The sequence below is a fragment of the Leucoraja erinacea genome, chromosome 15, assembly GCF_028641065.1.
Source record: "Leucoraja erinacea ecotype New England chromosome 15, Leri_hhj_1, whole genome shotgun sequence".
Lineage (NCBI taxonomy): Eukaryota > Metazoa > Chordata > Chondrichthyes > Rajiformes > Rajidae > Leucoraja > Leucoraja erinaceus.
This window is the reverse complement of record NC_073391.1, coordinates 3,914,069-3,936,442: the sequence shown is the minus strand read 5'-3', so window position 1 is coordinate 3,936,442 and position 22,374 is coordinate 3,914,069.

The following is a 22,374-nucleotide window of genomic DNA, read 5'->3' as shown; positions in this document are numbered from 1 at the left end:
GGTGCAGCAGGCAGTAAAGAAAGCGAATGGCATGTTGGCTTTCATAGCAAGAGGATTTGAGTATAGGAGCAGGGAGGTTCTACTGCAGTTGTACAGGGTCTTGGTGAGACCACACCTGGAGTATTGCGTGCAGTTTTGGTCTCCAAATCTGAGGAAGGACATTATTGCCATAGAGGGAGTGCAGAGAAGGTTCACCAGACTGATTCCTGGGATGTCAGGACTGTCTTATGAAGAAAGACTGGATAGACTTGGTTTATACTCTCTAGAATTTAGGAGATTGAGAGGGGATCTTATAGAAACGTACAAAATTCTTAAGGGGTTGGACAGGCTAGATGCAGGAAGATTGTTCCCGATGTTAGGGAAGTCCAGGTCAAGGGGTCACAGCTTAAGGATAAGGGGGAAATCCTTTAAAACCGAGATGAGAAGAACTTTTTTCACACAGAGAGTGGTGAATCTCTGGAACTCTCTGCCACAGAGGGGTAGTTGAGGCCAGTTCATTGGCTATATTTAGAGGGAGTTAGATGTGGCCCTTGTGGCTAAGGGGATCAGGGGGTATGGAGAGAAGGCAGGTACGGGATACTGAGTTGGATGATCAGCCATGATCATATTGAATGGCGGTGCAGGCTCGAAGGGCCGAATGGCCTACTCCTGCACCTAATTTCTATGTTTCTATGTTTCTATGTTTCTATGTTTCTTTGTTTCTATGATGCCACATTCAAGGAACTATAGTATGTAGTTGTTGCCCTAAGTGCCTCTGTTCTACAACACCTCCCCGTGCTCTAATTGAGTTTGAGTCTGAGTTTGAGCTGAGCTTAGTTTATTGTCATTACAATGAAATGAGGTACGGTGAAAACGTTTGTTGCGTGCTAAGCAGTCAGCGGAAACACAAAACATGATTACAATCGAGCAATCCACAGTGTACAGATAGATGATAAAGGGAATAACATGAATAACATTTAGTACAAGAGAAGGGTTTCGGCCCGAAACGTCGCCTATTTCCTTCGCTCCATAGATGCTGCTGCACCCGCTGAGTTTCTCCAGCATTTTTGTGTACCTTAGTACAAGATAAAGTTCTGTTAAGCCAAGTAGGGTCTGGGGATCTCCAATGAGGTATATAGTAGCTCTGGACTGCTCTCTAGTTGTTGGTAGGATGGTTCAATTGCCTGATAAAAGCTGGGAAGAAACTGTCCCCGAATCTGGAGGTGTTCGTTTTCACACGTCCATACCTCTTGCCTGATGGGACAGGTCAGACGAGGGAGTGGCCAGGGTGTGACATCCTTGATTATGCTGCTGGCCTTGCCGAGGCATTGTGAGGTGTAAAGAATGTTAATGCAAGGGAGGTTTGTTTGTGTGATGGTCTGGGCTACGTCCACAATTCTCTGCAAATTATTGTGGGCTTGGGTGGAACTGTTCCCAAACCAACGATGCATCCCGATTAAATGCTTTCTACGATGCATCTGTAGAAGTTGGTGAGAGTTGTTGGGGACATGCCAAACTTCCGAATCCTTCTAAGGAAGTAGAGGTGATGGTGTGCCTTCCTGCTGTTCACTGTGAAACTCCGATAGTGATTTGCCTTCTAAAAGTGCAATACGTCACCTTTCTGCAAATGTTACTCCATTTGCCATACCGAGCTGATCAATATCCCGTTGTAATTCTTCACAGCTTTCTTCACTGTCTGTAATACCACCTATTTTAGTGTTCTTAAACTGTATTTAGTTTGGCTTAGTTTAATTTAGATTAGTATAGTTTAGATTAGATTAGTTTAGTTTAGTTTAGTTTAGTTTAGAGTTTAGTTACACAGCATGGAAACAGGCCCTTCGGCCTATGAGGCCACCGATCACCCGTTCATTCTAATTCAATGCTATCCCACTTTCACATCCACTCCTTACACACTAGGGGCAAATTAGAAAGGCCAATTAACATTCAGACCTGCATGTCTTTGGGATATGGAAGGAAACTGGAGCACCTGGTTGAATCCTTAACCATGTGTCAAGAGGACTGTGAGCATCTACCGTCAATATCTTGCACACCTTCTATTCTCCAAAAAAAAGGTCTCAGCCCATCCAACTTTTCCCTTTAACTCTAGCCTGCAAGCCCAGATAACAAACTGGTGAATTTCTTTTGTACCCTTCCCGACTTATTAACGTCCTTCCTATGGACAGGCGGCCAAAACTGCACACAGTGGTACCAAATGTGGTTTCACCAGTGAATGGTACAGCTGCATCATGATGTCCCAATTTTTGTATTCACGACCTTTCCCAATGGAAGGCAAGCATACCAAATGCCTTCTTCACCGCACTACCGCCCTGACTTCCAACATTTAGGGAGCATGTACCTATACTCCCAGATCTCTCTGCTCTTCAACACTCTCCAGGGCTCTACCATTTACTGTGCAGCACATACCAAATGCAAAACCTCGGAGTGGCTGGGCTTGTATACTCTGGAGTTTAGAAGGATGAGAGGGCATCTTATTGAAACGTATAAGATTTTTTAGGGTTTGGACACGCTAGAGGCTGGAAACATGTTCCCGATGTTGGGGGAGTCCAGAACCAGGGGCCACAGTTTAAGAATAAGGGGTGAGCCATTTAGAACGGAGTCGAGGAAACACTTATTCTTACAGAGAGTTGTGAGTCTGTGAAATTCTCTGCCTCAGAGGGCGGTGGAGGCCGATTCTTTGGATGCTTTCAATAGAGAGATAGAATTAGCTCTTAAAGATAGCGGAGTCAGGGGATATGGGGAGAAGGCAGGAACGGGGGAAGGGGGAGAGGGAGAGAGGGAGGGAGGGAGAGAGGGAGAGGGAGAGAGAGGGAGAGGGAGAGGGAGAGAGGGAGAGGGAGAGAGGGAGAGGGAGAGGGAGAGGGTAGAGGGAGGGAGGGAGGGAGGGAGAGAGAGAGGGAGGGGGGGAGAGAGGAGGGAGAGGGAGAGGGAGAGAGTGGGAGAGAGGGAGGGAGAGGGAGAGAGAGATCCCTGCTAGCTGTGTTGAGGGAGTCGGAGAGTTTCAAGGGAGACAGAGACTGGAAGAGTTAACCAAGACTAGGCTGACGGGAAGAAGCCCCAGCAGCCAGCACCTTGACCGAGTGGCCTTTGCAAGCCTGAGATACCAGCACCTTTTCTTGCCCACAGACAACGAGGGACAACACTTACACACAGAGGAAAGACTTACGCAGAGATAACACAGTATAACGCAGAGACTGCCAGCACCTTTTCTTCAAGCCCAAGGGAGTGTCGTCAGGATAAGCCTGAGACTGCCAGCGCCTCCTCTTGGGGCAAGGATGGACTACAGGGAGAATCCTGAGATCACCACATGTCCTCCTTTAAGACTAGGACTGAGCTGCGGAGACAAGCCCAAGACCGGCAGTGCCACCACACATGCACCCTGATGATGAGGCACAGCGCCCCCATGTGGTCCAGGGCTTTCTTCTCTCTGCAAATATAAAGTACCACCTGAGTTGAACCTGACTGGGCTTATATATTCACTGGAATTTAGAAGGATGAGACAAAGTCGTATAGAAACATATAGGATTCTTAAGGGGTTGGACAGGGTAGATGCAGGGAAAATGTTCCCGATGTTGGCGGAGTCCAGAACCAGGTGTCACAGTTTAAGAATAAGGGGTGAGATTTAGGACTTTTCCACCCAGAGAGTTGTGAATCCGTGGAATTCTCTGCCACAGAAGGCAGTGGAGGCCGATTCACTGGATGTTTTCAAGAGAGAGTTAGATATAGCCTTTAAGGCAAACGGCACTCAAGGGATATGGGGAGACAGCATAGATGGTGTACTGATTTTGGATGATCAGCCATGATCAAATTGAATGGCTCAAATGGCTTACTCCTGCACATATTTTCCGTGTTTTTAATTCCATGAGTTCACCCTACTGAGAGTGCCGGTGTGCACACAGCCGAATCCGGTACTGTTCCCAGTGTCACAGCAGCAAGAGGTTAACAATGTTCAGCCACGGACTCAACAGTGACAAGTAAATTTGTATCTAAATGCCAAGATCCAGCAAGAGAGTCTAATTAACTACTTTTTAAATTCAATCCTTATGGGCCTGCCCCACGTAGGCGACTTTTTAGGCGACTGTAGTCGCCACATGTTCGCGGGTGGTTGCCGGGGAGTCGCCTTCATGGTCGTGAGGAGTTCCCGCATTCTGGGAACTAGTCGCGGCCTCATTATGGTCGCCGTGAATTTTTCAACATGTTGTGAAATTAGCGGTGACTAAAACGAAGCCGCCATGGAGAGTAGCGAGAATTATCGTACTGTAGGTGGATCGGCAGGAGGTCGAAGGTTCTCGTAGGTTGTAGCCGGTGCTGACCAGTGAATTTCATTGGCTCATTGGGAAAATAAAGGTAAGCAGTAGTTTTCAGAACCAAGGGTAACCGACTGGTAATCTTAATGAGAATGAGATACACAGCCGTGTATCTTTGACTTCTTTAAAGTTGTCTCCACTCCTTCTCCCCCCCTCCTCGCCCCCCCCCTCTTTTATAGGACTTATGTGACCCTTCCCGTACACTGTGCTTTCACCGTCTTAATTACAGCGCCAACCTTCCTGTTCATCGCGGTGTGTGTCTGTATCACATTGGGTTTACATCGTGTGAATTTCACTGAGACAGCGCTCCCCCCGCTTGCCCTGTCCCCCGCCTGCATAACGGGTCTGGTGAAGGAAGCGTGTGTGTGTGTGTGTGTGTGTGTGTGTGTGTGTGTGTGTGTGTGTGTGTGTGTGTGTGTGTGTGTGTGTGTGTGTGTGTGTGTGTGTGTGTGTGTGTGTGTGTGTGTGTGTGACAGTCACCAGTGTGTTCACTCTGACAGCAGTCGCCTGAAAACCCACCTAAGTGGGACACGCCCATTAGTTAACTTTGGTTTAAAGATCAGTGAAATTCGGCCCATCGAGTCCATGCTGACCAGCGATCCCTGTACACTAGCACTATGCCACACAATAGAGACAATTTACAATTTTTACCAAAGCCAATTAACCTACAAACCTGTACGTCTTTGAAGTGCAGGAGGAAACGGAGATCCCGGGGAAAACCCATACGGTCACGGGGAGAACGTACAAACTCCGTACAAATAGCACCTGTAGTCAGGATCGAACCTGGGTCTGTGGCACTGTAAGGCGGCAACTCTGGCCCTGTTGCGTCCCTCTTTCTCTTTGCCATCAATGATGTAGATAGAGTGACAGAGAAGCCGTAATGTATGCGAGCCTTCATCAGTCTGCGCATGAAGTATTAAAGGCAGGAAGTTGTGTTGCAGCTTTATAACATTTTGGTTTGGCCTCATTTGGAGCATTGCATGGTGTTCTGGTTACCATATGACAGCAAGGATGCGGAGGCTTTGAGGAGGGTGAGAGGTTCACCAGGACACTGCCTAGATTAGATGATCTCTGCAGAAGGCTGAGAGGGGTGGAGATGGAAAACTGTGACTAGTGGTGGGATCCCGTTGGAAGTGGCGAAAAGTGTCGGAGGATAATATGTTGTATGTGACGGCTGAAGGGGTGGAAGGGGAGGACTAGGGGGACTGTCCCTGTGGCGACTAGGGGCAGATGGAGCAAGGGCGGAGCTGCAAAGTACCAAGGAGACACGTGTGAGGGCCTTATCTGTGATGGAACAAGGTGCGACCATTCCCCTCAGCAACTCACTGTCAACTCATCCCTTCCCATCCAAACTACCCCCTCCTCAGGGACCTCCTCCCCAGGTACCTCCTCCCTCGACTCTATCCCGGGAGCCCGAGTCAACGTGAGGCAGAGGTTCACTTGAACCTCCTCCAACCTCATCTGATGTATCTGATGTTCAAGATGTGGACTCTTATACATCGGTGAGACCAAACGTAGACTGGATGATCATTTCGCTGAACACCTTCGCTCAGTCCGCCTGGACTTACCTGTTCACCCGGTTGCTAAACACTTCTTTCCCATTCCCACACTGACTTTTCTGTCCTAGGCCTCCTCCATTGTCAGTGAGAGGCTTAAGACAAATTTGAGGAACAGCATCTCATATTTCGCTTGGGCAGCTTACAACCCACTTTTGATTTCTCTAACTTCAAGTAACCCCTGCATTCCCACTCTCTCCATCCCTCCCCCACCAGCTTTTCTCTCTCACCGACCTAAAAGCCTGTTCCCTTTATTATTGTTACTTTTTTGCATATCTTTCATTCATTTGTCCTATATCTCTCTACATCACCTTCATATCTCTTGTTTCCCTTTCCTGTGACTTTCAGTATGAAGATGGGTCTCGACCCGAAACATCACCCATTCCTTCTCTCCAGAGATGCTGCCTGTCCCGCTGAGCTACTCCAGCATGTTGTGCCTATCCTCGGATTAAACCAGCATCTGCAGTTTCTTCCAGCACAGGTCCCAAGGGTCTCATCTGCATTGGACATAAATGGTAAGTTTAGATTTATAACACCCAAAGCTAATTTAAGACTGGTGCCTGTGGTGAGCCAATGACCTGTACGTTTCAATAGTAGGGTACAAAGCTGTGATCCTTGTCATTTTACTTTCTTGATCGGCCCCATTGACCAAAGCATTTTTCTTACATTTCACTTAATTAAAGTAGGGCTGGCTGCCAATCCTTTGAATGATAGCACTTTATAATACCAGATACAATCTGCTTGGTTAAAAGCCAGACAAAACCTGGACTTCTTGATGGCATAAACTATTGTGATATGTGTTATCGTGTGGCAATTCTTGTGGTTGGTACTTCTTTCATGATATTAATGAAATACTATTTGAATGCAGACTGAGTGATTTTCAATGATAAACTGTTGCCTTATTAATGTAAGGGATCAAGGGAACAAAGTGAATTTAAGGAGAGTATCAAATCCTGTAGGGGATTGTGATTACAACTATAAAGGTCTGTTTGCACTTCCTCGCTATTACTCTGGTAAAATAACTAAACAGGTAAGTATTTGGATTTGGTATAGATTATCCAATTACGACAAAAATTGGAATAGTTGCAATTAAGAGGCAGTATAGTACAAAACAAACCCACTAGAAAATCCTGACACAGGGAGAACGTGAAAACTCCACACAGACAGCAGCTGTAGTCAGGATCAAACCCAGGGCACAGGCTCAGTAATGGGCCTGTCCCACTTAGGTGATTTTTTAGGCGACTACAGGCGACTAGGCTGTTGCCACATGGTCGCCGGGGTGTCGCCTGTACGGTCGTGAGTCTTCTCTCTCCTCAGTCGCCCAAAGAGTCGTAGCGTCTTTCTGGTTGCCGCTGGATTTTCAACATGTTGAAACATTTTCGGAGACAGTCGGCGACAGTGGGTTTGACGCCAATGAGCGTAGCTTGACTTCTCCTGTCGTAGTTGTCGCCAAGTTAACGTAGGTTGTCGCCAGTTGCTGACTTCGTTTTTTTTTTGTTGGTAAAGAAATGATTCTATTTCAAATTTTATGTCGAAGGGGGGGTCCAGTCGTCAGTTTTTCAGCGACCTGCTATGACTATGACAGTCGTCCGCAGTCGCCTAAAAATAGCCTAAGTGGGACAGTCCCATTAGGCAGCAACTCTACCACTGCACCACTGTGGTGCCCAAATGTAGTCATGTAGAATAAACAGCAGATACATTACATAGTCCATCAGCCCACCGACAGCAATGTGATGATGAGTTGAAGGTCTATTTTAGTGAAGTTGAGATTGCTAGGGGTAATTGCCCTCCACTTTATTGTGATGATGTTGTGGAATACTTATACATCTCTTCAAGACTTACCATTATTAGCCAAACATCTCTCGGTCTTTACCATCAGAGGTTTGATGATTCTACCACAATGAATGAACAAATAATCCATGTAGACAATATGACAATAGACAATAGGTGTAGGAGTAGGCCATTTGGCCCTTCGAGCCAGCACCGCCATTTAAAGTGATCATGACTGATCATCCACAATCAGTACCCCGTTCCTGCCTTCTCCCCACATCCCCTGACTCCGCTATTTTTAAGAGCCCTATCTAGTTCTCTCTTGAAAGCATCCAGAGAACCCACCTCCACTGCCCTCGGAGGCAGAGAATTCCACAGACTCACCACTTTCTGTGAGAAAAAGTGTTTCCTTGTCTCTGTTCCAAATGGCTTACTCCTTATTCTTAAACTGGTGCCCCAGGTTCTGGACTCCCCCAACATCGGGATCATGTTTCCTGCCTCTAGCGTGTCCAAACCCTTAACAATCTTATATGTTTCAATGAGATCCCCTCTCATCCTAAACTCCAGAGTGTACAAGCCCAGCTGCTGCATTCTCTCAGCATATGACAGTCCCGCCATCCTGGGAATTAACCTTGTAAACCTACGCTGCACTCCCTCAATAGCAAGAATGTCCTTCCTCAAATTAGGGGACCAAAACTGTACACAATATTCCAGGTGTGGTCTCACTAGGGCTCTGTACAACTGCAGAAGGACCTCTTTGCTCCTTTTTTTTTTAAATTTATTGTTTGGATTTTTGTATGTAATTTATGCGCCTCGTGTTAGTTGTATGTTCTGTTGTTCTGCCTGTTTTATGATGTCTTGCTTGTTTTCGTTTTTTTCTGTACAGCACTTTGGTCAGCTTTGGTTGTTTTTAAGGTGCTTAACAAATAAAGTTATTATTATTATTATTATTATTATTATATTCTATTCCTCTTGTTATAAAGGCCAACATGCCATTCGCTTTCTTCACTGCCTGCTGTACCTGCATGCTTACTTTCATAGACTGATGTACAAGGACGCCCAGATCCCGTTTTACTTCCCCTTTTCCCAACTTGACGCCATTTAGATAGTAATGTACTCCTGGATGGCTGATCTGATCAGTTGGGTTACCATGCAGAACAAAGTTTTTCACTGTACCTTGGTGCATGTGGCAATGATAAACATAAACATACCATTGCTGGGGAACATTTAAAGTTGTTGAATTAAAGGTGTGTGCTCCTTCACCAATCCAGTTGATGAAATCAAAGATGTTTGTAACATCATGCTTAGTTCCTGGCGCTCCTTGTGCATCATGGTGCTCCTTGCATTTCTCTTGGAGTTGTTGCACTGTGAAGATCATGTCCACAGTGCCTCTAGATGGATGAAATCCACTTTGTGTTTCGGAGAACAACCCTGAGGAGCAGTTTTGTGGACACCCGTGATGACTGTCACCAATACACAGAGCAGACAATCCCTCTGTGCAACAACAGTTGATTTGGAATTTGTTTTGCATGAATCTCTGTAGCCTCCTGTGGTCATATTTTGCTATACATCCTCAAAGATTCTTAATTTGTAATGAAGTGCCTTGGGATATGTTGTGGACACCTATTCCTTTGAGCACAGGATGATGAGAGGTGATCTTATAGAGGTGTATAAAAACACGAGGGGAATAGATTGGGTAAATACACAGAGTCTCTTGCCCAGAGTAGGTGAATTGAGGTCATAGGTTTAAAGTGCAGAGGAAAAGATTCAATAACAATCTGAGAGGTAACTTTAATAGGAATCTGAGAGGTAACCTTTTCACAAAAAGGGTGGTGAGTGTATAGAGCAAGTTTCTAGAGGAAGTAGTTGAGGGAGGGACTATCCCAATGTTTAACAAACAGTTTGACAGATACAAGGATTGGGCAGGTTTGGAGGGATATGGGCCAAACTTGGGCAGATGGGCCCAGTGTAGCTGGGACATGTTGGCCAGTGTGGGCAAGTTGGGCCTGTTTCCATACTGTATCACTCTATGATTCTATGACACAAATAATGTGCTGTGTAAAGATAAGATCTTTAATTCTCCTGTTTCTTTTTTATTTTTTTTATTTTTATTTGAAGTACAATAATTTACAGTCATACACACCACATATATCTTATTACATTTGTTGTACCCCTTCATTTTTTGAGCGTTAAGAAAGAGAAATAAAAGAAGTGAGAAAGAGTCGTGAAAGTGCAGGAAAGTGTTGGAAAAAGAAAGCCCATTAGAGAGAGAGAGTTAGAGAAGAAAGTTAAGAAATAGACCCTAGAAAAGAAAGAAAGAAAGAGAAACATCGCTCTATTATAAAAAAACTCTGCAAAAAGGGATATACCAACCATATTTTTCATCCCCCGTTACCAGATCCTGGCACTATTTATTTTTTAAATTATTGTTACACCTTATGCTTATAATAAGCTCATAAATGCAGACCACGTCTTTTGGAAGTGGTCTGCTTTGCCTCCTAGGAGGAGTCTCATATCTTCCAGGTGTAGTGTTTTGAATATGTTTGATATCCACATTTTTATTGTTGGTATTGGAGCGTTTTTCCAGAATTTGAGTACAGGTGCACAACCTTTCATCCGACGATCCAAATAACGAAAACCTCCGAATAGCAACATTTTTTCGGTCCTTGAAGAAAGGTCCTTGAAAACGTTCACCGAGGGCGGCCCGCAGAGGTGACAGCGGAACCTCCGGTCGGTCCTCGAAGAAAGGGGAACTAAATCCCCATTCATAAAAGAGGTGAGGGTATATTGCGCGGGAGGGTTAATAATTGACAATATGCTGCTACCTGCCCGCTGAGTTAAAAAGTTCCCACGGTAGACACGATACACAGTGTATCGTGAGTCTTGCGTGGGAACATTTTAACTCAGCGTGCAGGCAGCAGCAAATTGTCGCTCCCTTCAGTTTCACCCCACCTACACCCCTCTGCTTCCCGGCCATGTGTGTGACCCCTTCCCTCCCCTCTCCAGCACCCTGCTCATTGCACTGGCGTGGGGGCTTTGTACTGTCTTCACGACGGCGATGGCTGCAGGTCAGTGCAGTCACCGGAGACGTCAGGACCAATTGGACGTCGACCACCAGGCCCACCGCAAGCACAGAGATCCCAGAGACCCACAGCCAGCAGCAGCCCAGCCCAGCCCCGCTCCAACTTCTTCTGCCGGGATCAAGGCGCAAACTCGCGACCTTGCGGATATGAGCCGAGCACTCTACCACTGAGCCAGCCATTAAAATCTACGCAAAAAAAATTCCATTCCGAAGACCGACAAATTCTGAATTACGAAAGGTGTCTGGTCCCAAGGCTTTCGGATAAAAGGTTGTGCACCTGTATAAGCTTTTTTCCCGTTATTAGCCCGTAATTAAATACATTCTTTTGAAACACGTTTAGTTCAGGGCTACCTTCCGTTATTCCAAAAATAATCCATTCTGCTTTCGGTATCAGTTTTATTTTAAATAATTTTGTGAAAATTTCAAATATTTCGTTCCAGAATTTTGGGATTTTTATACAAAAAACAAAAGAGTGCGCTATGGTAGCTTCTTGAGACATTTATCACAAATGGGTGAGATGTTAGGGAAAAGTTTATTTATTTTGGTTTTTGAATAGTATAGTCTATGTAATGTTTTGAATTGAATTAGAGTATGTCTTATGTTGATCGAGCAATTCTGTTTCATGCCATAATTACCTATTGTCTTATAATTTAGCTTCCCTGCTTCAGTTTTTACCCCCAGTCCACTGCCTCACTGCTGACTTACTCTGCCCTACATTCACTTCTCATTTGTTTGCTGTTGTCCTCATTCCCATCTCTGCCCCTTCATTCATATATGTCTCACTCTTTTTCCCACTGACTCTTCATTTCTCATGCTCGCCCTCATGAGCTTTTATATTTCATCTGTCACATTGTCATTCCAGGGAGCTGAAGTGGAAAGTGTGGGCATCCAAGGATGTACTTCAATGCAATGGAAAGAGTATACAAGCCGTGAACCCATTCAACAGGCAACAGTGGTAAGGGGTGAGGTGGCCTATGCTCCAGACATGAAGTTGGACAAATATTGATTTACTCTCTGTGAGCAAGTGGGCAGACCAGAGAGCATTTGGGATGCATAATGAGCAAACTAAGCTATAAAATCCTTAGAGCCTGGCTGAGCATGCAGCAACACAAGTCACAAAGGACTAAAAGGTACTCATTGTGGTAGGCAGGTGTTAGCCAAATGAACTTGGAGGTATTTGCGGGCAGTTCAGACTAACAGCTCGGCAGAGGAGCATACATGCAGTTAGGTTTAGGAAGGATATAGGTCGGGTGCGGGCAAGTGGAACTAGCTCAGTTAGGCAACTGTGTTAGGATGGATGGGTTGGGCCGGGCCTACAGGTCTGGAGAGCTCTAAGACCATAACTGAGTGAAAAGATGACCAAGAGCAGAATCAAGAAGGCATGCAAATGGCAAGGGGAAAGCACTAAGGCTGGATAGAGAAAATCAGTTCAGTTCAGTTTAGTTTATTGCCACTTGTACCGAAGTACAGTGAAAAGCTTTTGTTGCATGCTACCCAATGCATGATTACAATCGAGCCATTCACAGTGTACAGATACATGATAAGGGAATAACGTTTAGTGCAAGGTAAAGACAGCAATGTCTGATCAAAGATAGTCCGAGGGTCACTAATGAGGTAGATAGTAGTTCAGAACGGCTCTCTACTTGTGGTAGGATGGTTCAGTTGCCTGGTAACAGCTGGGAAGGAATTGTCAGGTGCGTGTTTTAACACTTCTATACCTTTTGCTCGATTGGGGAGGGAAGAAGAGGGAGTGGCCAGGGTGCGACTCATCCTTGATTATGCTGCTGGCCTTGCCGAGGCAGCGTGATGTATAAATGGAGTCAATGGAAGGGAGATCGGTTTGTGTGATGGTGTGGTCTTCTTGACCAGACCACTGCTAAGCAAAGATTGCAAGAGGAGCAGGAATTCTAAATGTTAGATGAGTTGGAATATAAGCAGATAGCCAAAACTCACTAGGTTCATGTTCTCTAGTGCACTGGATATCTCACACATAAACACAACAAGTATGTTGAACATCATGGTAGTTGAGGAAACCAAGAAATGAGACAGGGTCTGGGTTGAAACTCAGTAATGATATGCATATTCTAGACTGGGAAGAGAGAGGTCTGTATGGTTGGGAGGTGGTTGTAGTGATTAAATAATGGCTGAAAAATTCAAAGTTCTTCATAAGGGTAGAGCACGGCAGATAGGTTGTAAAGTGTATGTGAATGGGCAAGGCTAAACTGCTGCTGTAAGGGCAGGGAAATAACAGGGGACATTGGGGAATAAAGAACAGATTGGGTCGGACGGCTTAGGTGAAATTGTAGTTCAGTTCAAACCTGCCACTGTTAACTGAGAAAATAACAGAAGAATCACTCGCTTAATGGTTCTGGCAGCTGAAGAACTCTAAACCAAATTTAAACTGTGGTTCCAACAAAACAGGAAAATGGCAATCACCAACGAATATGAACAATATTCCAACTGAGGGTTAGTCAATCAGTTCAGTTCACATCCTGTCTGATGAATCAGCAGAAAGTTCAGGAAGTCAAAATACATTGTTCTGCTCCCAGCTCAGCAGCTTTCTTAGAGAATGTTTGCTGCCGTGGAAGTCACGTAAGAGGCTAAACGTGCACAGCTCTTTCATTTGGTTCACTAGATTTTCATTTTGTCGCTGACAACAATTAATGTCAAAGGAGAAGAAAATGTTGCAGAATTAAAAAAACAAAAAAAGTAGCTCTCTTTTGCTCTGCAATCCATTGCTCGTGCTATTTTTCACTCCACAACTGATAGCTCGTGTTATTTTTTCAATCCTCAGTGAAAAGTCATAAAAAAGTAATGAGTCATGTAGTATAGAGCATAGAACAGCATTGCACAGGAACAGGCACTTTGGCCCACAATGTGCATGCTGAACATAACGGCAAGTTAATCTAATCTCCTCTGCGGGTGAGGATGTTGTTTGTAGATTTTAGTTCTGCATTCAATACCATCATCCCTAGCAGAATGGTGGACAAACTGTCTGACCTGGGTGTTAATGCCAACACATGCAGACGGATCAAGGACTTCTTAACAGATCGTCCACGGACTGTCAGGATGGGGTCCAATCACTCCCCATTCCTGACGCTCAGCACAGGAGCGCCACAAGGTTGTGTGCTGAGTCCTATCTTATACACAATATACACCCATGACTGCACACCAATACACTGCACAAACTGGATCATCAAGTTTGCAGATGACACGACTGTGGTGGGACTGATAAATAACAACGACGAGTCTGCCTACAGAGATGAAGTCCAAAAACTGACTGTCTGGTGCACCAACAATAACCTGGTACTCAACCCAACCAAAACAAAAGAACTGGTTGTTGACTTCAGGAGGAGGAGAGAGGAACCTGCTCCTCTCTACATTAAAGGAGACATGGTGGAGAGTCACTGACTGAATATACATCTCCCAGGCCCTCAAATGGACAATGAACACAGTCACTCTCGTGAAGAAGTCACAGCAGCCGCTGTATTTCCTGAGGTAAAAATAGTTTTTCTACCCATGTGCGATAAAAGAACTTAACTCTAACAGAGAACACTGGGGGAAGCACAATATAATTTGGGGTGCAAGATAATGCACAATATTCTTTTAAAATATTTTTAATACATATTTATTATTTTCTTTACTGATCTTGTGTATATGTGAGTCAATGGCTGTTGTGATTTGTTCTTTTAAAATCTTTTATCCTGTGTCTTCTATGTACACACCGAAGGAGATGTAATGGAATTTCGTTGTACAGTTGTTGTGCAATGACAATAAACATATTCTATTCTATTGCATTTGATCTATATCCGTTCATTTTCTGCATATCCATTGGTCTATCTAAAAGCCTCTGAAATGCCACTGTCGTATCTGTTTCACTCTCACCCCACTGGAAGTGTGTTACACACCACACGCACTGTGTACAGAAACTTGTCCAGCACACCTCCATTAAACTTTGCCCCTCTCACCTTAAAGCTATGGCCTCTAGTCATTGACATTTCCATACTGGGAAATAGGTTCTGGCTGTCCACCCTATTAATGTCTCTTATATATTCATATAGTTCTATTAAGTCTCCTCTCAACCTGCAACGTTCTAGTGAAATAATCAATATTTGTCCAACTTCTCCCTATAGCCTATACCCTTTAACCCAGGCAAGATTCTAGTAAACCCTTTATGTACCCTCTCCAAAGCCTCCGTATCCTTCCTGTAATGGGCAACCAGAACTGCATGTAATACTCCAAATGTGGTCCAAGTCCTCTAAAGCTGCAGTATTATTTTCCTGACTCTTATACACAATGCCCCAGCCAGTGAATGCAAGCATACCATATTCCTTCTTTATCATTCTATTCACTGGTGTTGCCACTTTGAAGGACGTATGGACTTGGAGCCCAAGATCCCTCTTTACATCAATGCTGTGAAGGGTCTTGCTATTAACTGTCACATTACATTCGACCACCCAAAGTTCAATATCTCACAACTGCTCACATTAACATTCCTCCATCCATTTCTGTAGCCTACCCCTTAATTATATCCAACTGTGCAGGTTGATGTCTTGTCTCGCTGTCCGCAACTCCACCAATTTTGGTGTTGGCTGCAAACTTACAAACTTTTGCAACATTTGAATTAGGAGCAGGGTTAACCATTTGGCCCGTTGAGCCTGCTCCACTATTCAATAAGTGGGACTTATTGTCATCTCAACGTTGCATTCCTGCCTACTTCAGGGAACCTATTGCCCTTTTGCTTATCAACAATGCCTAATGTAGCCTTACAACTATTCAATTAACCTGTTTTCTCTACCTTTTGAGAAAGAGAGTTCAAAGATTCAAAAGCCTCTCGAACATAAAAATTGGTTTCATATCTGTCTTAAATTGATGACTGCTTATTTTCAAAAATCACCCCCTAATTCTTGATTTTCTCAGTGCAATATGGGTTGCAGCAGACTGTATACAAAGAAATGTTGGATTGGCTATAATTAGTCAAATTACATTTCCATTTAGCATGAACCTTTTGATCAGTGCTGAATATGGATTCTGAGTTATATGCCTATCAGAAGGAACCCAATCCCATAGTCAATTCAACATTTTCTTACTTATTTTGAAAAGAAGTTGAAATATAATAACATCGCTGCCAATATGGGTCAATTCTGCAGAAGAGCATACTTTGGAGCAAGGCAATTCTGCAGATGTTGGTAGTTTTAGTGAAAAATCAACTGCTGAAGAATCAAAGAAGAATCTTTGACTTATCTAATCTCTTGATTGTTCCCAGTTAGGTGCGTTGCATGACTTTCCTTGAAAGGAAATCAGACATTGCATTTAATATATCTATAACACTTAATTTTCCTTCCTGACATATGATAAACATATGATACATGTTCCACCAAGAAGCAGTATCGAACACCACAGGAGATCCTTCTTCCCTGTGGTTATCAAACTGTACAACTCCTCCCCCATCGGTCATTGGGTAGACTGACTCCCCTCCCCACCCGTCTCCAATCTTCGCACATCCCCAATCTTTTCTACTTGTCACTTCAATTTCATGTGTCATGTATTTTGTGTTTTATGACTGTGAGAACAATTTCCCTCCTGGGATAAATAAAGTTTTATTGTATCATCTCGTATCGTATCGCTCAGCTTCTTTTTTTAATGATGTCAGCAGACTGTTTTTCATATCTTTAATATCACCTTACAGGGGGGGGGGAAAGCTTATTATGTAAATATTTTTCAATTTTGCAGTATGGGTATTTCATTTGTTCTTTCAATTCAGTTGGAGTCAAGGACCAGACACATGATAGAAGCAATGGGAAAGGTGCAGGAAAAACATAGAAACATAGAAACATAGAAATTAGGTGCAGGAGTAGGCCATTCGGCCCTTCGAACCTGCACCGCCATTCAATATGATCATGGCTGATCATCCAACTCAGTATCCTGTACCTGCCTTCTCTCCATACCCCCTGATCCCTTTAGCCACAAGGGCCACATCTAACTCCCTCCCTAAGGAAGTTACCAAGAATTCAGTCCCACATATAAATTAAGGACCACATGTATTTGTATAAAACCAGAGATCTTTGCAACATGAGGAGGCCACAATAAAGTGCAAGTCATAAAACTGTAGATGGTAGAAATCTGAAATATTAACAGATAATGTTGGAATCCCTCAACAGGTCAGGCAGCAAATGTAGAAATAGAAAAATAATTGTATGTTTCAGGTCAAAGTCAGAAATAAGAATGTCCATTGTCCCCAACTAATGCACACAGAATATGTAACTTTTCTCATCCCTATTTTCTCTCTCTTTGCGTGAATGATCTGCATGACGTGGAAGACTTGTATCAGGGGTGCTGATCTCTCCCCCATTCTGGCATGCAATCAAGCAGTGGCAGATGATGTACTATTACCCCAAATCCCAGATCTGTTCTTTTCCTGGCACAACTCGATGTTGGAAATCATGCTGTCTTCACAGTTCAAGAGTTGATGGTAGGCATCTTGCCACATAAACATAAGGGGCATAGATAAGGGGAATAGCCACAATCTTAAATCAATAAAACTGGAGGAGTAAGGTTTAAAATGAAAGGGGAAGTAATTTAAAAGGCACTTGGAGGAACTTTTTCACACAGAGGGTGTTGCATAGATGGAATAAATTGCCAGAGGAAGTGGTACAGACAAATTCACTTGGACAAGTAAATGAATAGGAAAGGTTTAAGAGGAACATGCAGGCTGGGTACAGGCACAAAAAGCTGGAGAAACTCAGCGGGTTAAGCAACTTGGAGCGAAGGAAAACAATGTTTCGCCGATGTTGGGGAAGGGTTTCGGCCCGGCCTATTTCCTTCGCTCCATAGATGCTGCTGGTTTTCCACTGTGTAACCAAGAAGGAAAGGGTAGAGGAATTTTAAGACTGAGATGAGGTTAGCTCATTTAGGTTTGGTCAACAATGTTCTAGAGAGTTGTGAATCTGTGGAATTACTCTAAGAATAAGGGGAAGGCCATTTAGGGAGGCCTTTTCACCCGAGAGTTGTGAATCTTTTGGAATTCTCTGCATCAGAGAGTGGAGATTCAGCTCTTAGAGCTAAAGGAATCAGCTCTTAAGGGATCAAGGGGCTTTGGGGGAGAAAAGCAGAAACAGGGTACTAATTTTAGATGATTAGCCATGATCATATTGAATGGCGGTGCTGGCTCGAAGGGTGGAATAGCCTTCTCCAGCACCTATTTTTCGATGTTTTCTATGTTTTCTAACATGGATGAGTTGGGCTGAAGGGCCTGTTTCAATGCTGTTAAACCCTATGTCAAACAAGGTGGATTGGTGGAGAACCTGTGAGAGTCCTAAGATATGAGAGGTCAGGATGCAGCAAGTTGACACAATTAGGTGAAAAAGAGGAATAATCCTATTATACAATATTTCCTATATTTGATGTGTAGTGAAGATGCCAGCAATTTTAAGACAATCTCATCTTTCATCGGCACTGCCCTTGGCTTTGGGTGTCCTCAAAAGACTGGAAACAATTAAGCAGGAGCTGGACAAAGTAATGGTGATCCTAATATTGGTATCTGTTACACTCACAAATATACACCATTATCATGAGCATTATTGAAAACAAGACCTGTCAAAGGGCGGTGCCTTACAATGCTATGTAAGGTGATGAAGTGTGGATGGCCGTTGGCTCGCTAGGAGCTCATCCGCCCTTTGACAGGTCTTGTTTTTGGTCCTTTACACCATTAACAACCTACAATCCATCATCTTACATAGAAACATAGAAATTAGGTGCAGGAGTAGGCCATTCGGCCCTTCGAGCCTGCACCGCCATTCAATATGATCATGGCTGATCATCCAACTCAGTATCCCGTACCTGCCTGCTCTCCATACCCTCTGATCCCCTTAGCCACAAGGGCCACATCTAACTCCCTCTTAAATATAGCCAATGAACTGGCATCGACTACCCTCTGCGGCAGAGAGTTCCAGAGATTCACCACTCTCTGTGTGAAAAAAGTTCTTCTCATCTCGGTTTTAAAGGATTTCCCCCTTATCCTTAAGCTGTGACCCCTTGTCCTGGACTTCCCCAGTCCAGACTTCTCAGAAATAATCATTAGGTGAAAGAACAATGATTGGAGATTGAGCATTTACGGACCCGGGCCGAAACCCTTGACCCCTGGTTACTTATTGTTCTTATTGTTTGCATTTACAAGTCATGCACAGAATTTGGAAACACAACACTCCAATTTAGGATGAATGTACATAATGAAGATCAGCAGTTGGTCTGTGGATTCATTTTTACAACAGTTAGTATAAACAAGACTAGATGAGAGAATTTATCATGCTCTAAGTAGAACATCACATAAGGATGCAGGGCAATTTTGCTCTGCTCCTGTTAACGTGTTTTCCTGGTTCCGACATGATTCCAAACATCTCCTTCATTTTTCATTGCGGTTCCTCAGTTATAATCAATGTCTTTCACTTGTCATAGAACACACAAAAGTACAGTGCTGGAACAGGCCCTTTGGAACACAATGTCTCCACCGAAAATGATACCAATTTGCACCTTGATACTCACATGGGTCTTATCTTTTGTTGCATGCTTTCCCTTTACATTTGACCTCCCAAAGTACAACACCTCACAGGTCCTGTTTAACCTCTATCTACCATTTCTTCTCCCATATTTCCAACTGATCTACATCCTGCTGTATCTTTTGACAACATTCCTCGCTATCCATAACTCCATCAATTTCTGATTTATTTGGAAACTTAGGAACAACCTACCTATATAATCCTTCAAATTACTTATGAATGTTGCAAACAACATTGGTTACAGCACTGATCCCTCCAGGATACCACTGGTCACAAACCTCCAGTCAAAAAACACTCTTCTCCACCACTACCCTCTGATTTCTATGGCCAAGCTCATTTTGAATCTAATGCTGCCACATTCTTCTGTAGGAATAGAAAAGTCTTTGAACAAAGTTAAAAAATGGTTCAAGCTTTTTATGAATCTATTTTATCGTCTGCACCTTAGAATAATGTGCAGAGATTGCACCATGCTGAGTACCAAGAATCATTACAGTATCAATGACCAAAGATTGGGCAGCGGTAGCATTGCTGCCGTTTAGCATCAGAGACCTTGGTTCGATCCTGACTATGGGTGCTGTCTGTACGGAGTTTGTACGTTCTCCCCATGACCTGCTTGGGTTTTCTCCGGGTGCTCCAGTTTCCTCTCACACTCCAAAGACATATAGGCTTTTAGGTAACTTGACGATATAAATGTAAAATTGTCTCTAGTTTGTGTAGGATAGTGTTAATGCATGGGGATCGCTGGTCGGTGCGGACTCGGGCCGAAGGGCCTGTTTCCGCGCTGTATCTCTAAACTAAACTAAAGTAGACCAGCCCACTGAGTTTCTGCTGCGTTTTAATGTGAGTCACTTGGTTACAAAAGCTGAATATTGTTTCCATACGATAAGAAGAAAAATCCTCCTAGCACTAGATTTTTCCAAAAAGTTATGTGGTTTTGTTTTCTCCATCTGTTAAATAAACTTTCTGAGTGAACTGACTTTGTTTGGTCAACACTTAACAATTCCCCTGCCCCCCTCCAACTGGTGCAGTGTTGTAAGTTAGATGCTCTGATTCTTTAATATTAGAACATTATTTTCTGGTTGATAAACATTTAGCAAATGTTGAACCCTTCAATATGCTATATGTGTGGCAGTGGCAGATTTGTTTCTTCATCAGAAAGAATGTAGTTAATGCTAAATATATAATTAACACATCTAGCACTTTGTCCTACTTCCTGAAGGAAGTATACTAGTTTAGAAAAGTTTGCATTTTACACGGTGGATTTTGGAATTTAGAAGATTATTGCTTTGCGTGATTGCCAATAAATATGTTGCAACAATCTTAGGTCCCTGTGTTGCAAAATGAGGTGGTGGAGGGGTGTAGTTCATCATTGTGATTCTGTTAACGGATACTCTTTAAGCTGTTTTCCAATTCTTTGGCTGCTGTGTGTCTGTAGATAAGTGTAAGCTGGGGAAAAGGTCAGCAAAACTCTGCAAACGGGAACAGCATTAACACAATATACGACTGCAACTAACAGATATCAGTGTGTTCCTTATTCTGAAGAATAAATCAAAAGAACTAAGTGCTTCCTTTACACGGCCTATTGTTAATAGTGTTAACTTTGACAGTTCCTGTATGAGTTTTTATGAAATGAGTTGTCATTGAATTTGCATTGCATTATCGGGGTTTTCAGATAAATTGTTGAGTTTGTTAAGTATAGACTGCTAGATTGTTAATTAAAGTGGTATTGGTTTTCAACAAAATCCAGATAGCAGGGTGCCAAATGGACAAGAAAAGCTAAGTGTCGTATCCAAATATTTTTTTTAAATTTATATATATATTTTTTTAAAGCTGTCAAAAAAGTAGGGTGTAATTCTTTGTTTTATTTTTATGTGTTCCCTTGGACAAAGGAAGACAAGTTTCTATTCTGCATCTGTAGACTCTGAAGGAGCAGATGAATCCTGTGTGGAGAAACTGAGTCTATTTCACAGATGCAGGAGGTGAATGGTGAAATGGGCAAGTAGGAAGTTTGGGAGGTGGAGACCTTATTTTCGCCATTTAAACTGACCTTCTGTGCTAATGTACAGACGCAATGTTCTCAAAGCCATCCCAAATACTTATCTTCTTCTTTCTGTGGAATCATAGAACATAGAACAGCACAAGAACAGGCCCTTCAGCCCACAATGTCCATGCCCAACATGGTGCAAAGTGAAACTAATCTTCTCTGCTTGCACATGATCTATATTCTTTAATTCCCTGCATATTCATGTGCCTAGCTAAAAGCATTTTAAATGCCACTATTGTATCTGACCCCCCCACATACACACACTGCTGGCAGTGCAATCCAGGCAACCACCATTTTGGGTGTAAAAACAAATACCCCATGCATCTCCTTTAAACTTTGCTTCCCTCATCTTAAAACCATGTCCTTCATCCACAACACACTGCATGCAAAAACTTGTCCTGCATATCTATACAACTAAAAGTCTCATCTTGACCACTTCCTGTATGCGCTGTATATTGATTTTAGAAAATAACGCTACCATATATCACTATGATTTTTGGCCATCTTACACACAGTCCTCTGAGGCAACCCCGAGAATTTTTCAGATCGATGAAAAATAAAAAAGTTATGAGTGTTTAAAAAATCTTGGAATCGGCTCTTGCCTGTCAATCACCACAATAAAAGGAGCGCCCCTTCCGGGGGGGGCAGGACTATAATACCCCAGATGCCTGTATGTGAGTCAGTCACTCTGGAAGATTGCAAGGGAGACTACACAACTGTGATTCTAAGCTGTGAATCAACTGAACTGTGAGTCCGCAATGTACTTGCAATAAATGATTTGTTAGCCCTTAATGACAATGCAATGAGTTATTTGGCAATTTGGTGGCCTGCACTCTGCTTGAAATGCTATGAAATTGAATTTGGTGGCCTGCACTCTGCTTGAAATGCAATTAAATTGAATTTGCTGGCCTGCACTCTGCTTGAAATGCTATGATATTGAATTTGGTGGCTTACACTCCGCTTGAAATGCTATTAAATTGAATTTTCTGGCCTGCATTCTGCTTGAAATGCTATGAAACTGAATTTGCGCTACCATTTTTGCGCAATATAAAAACAAAGCAAA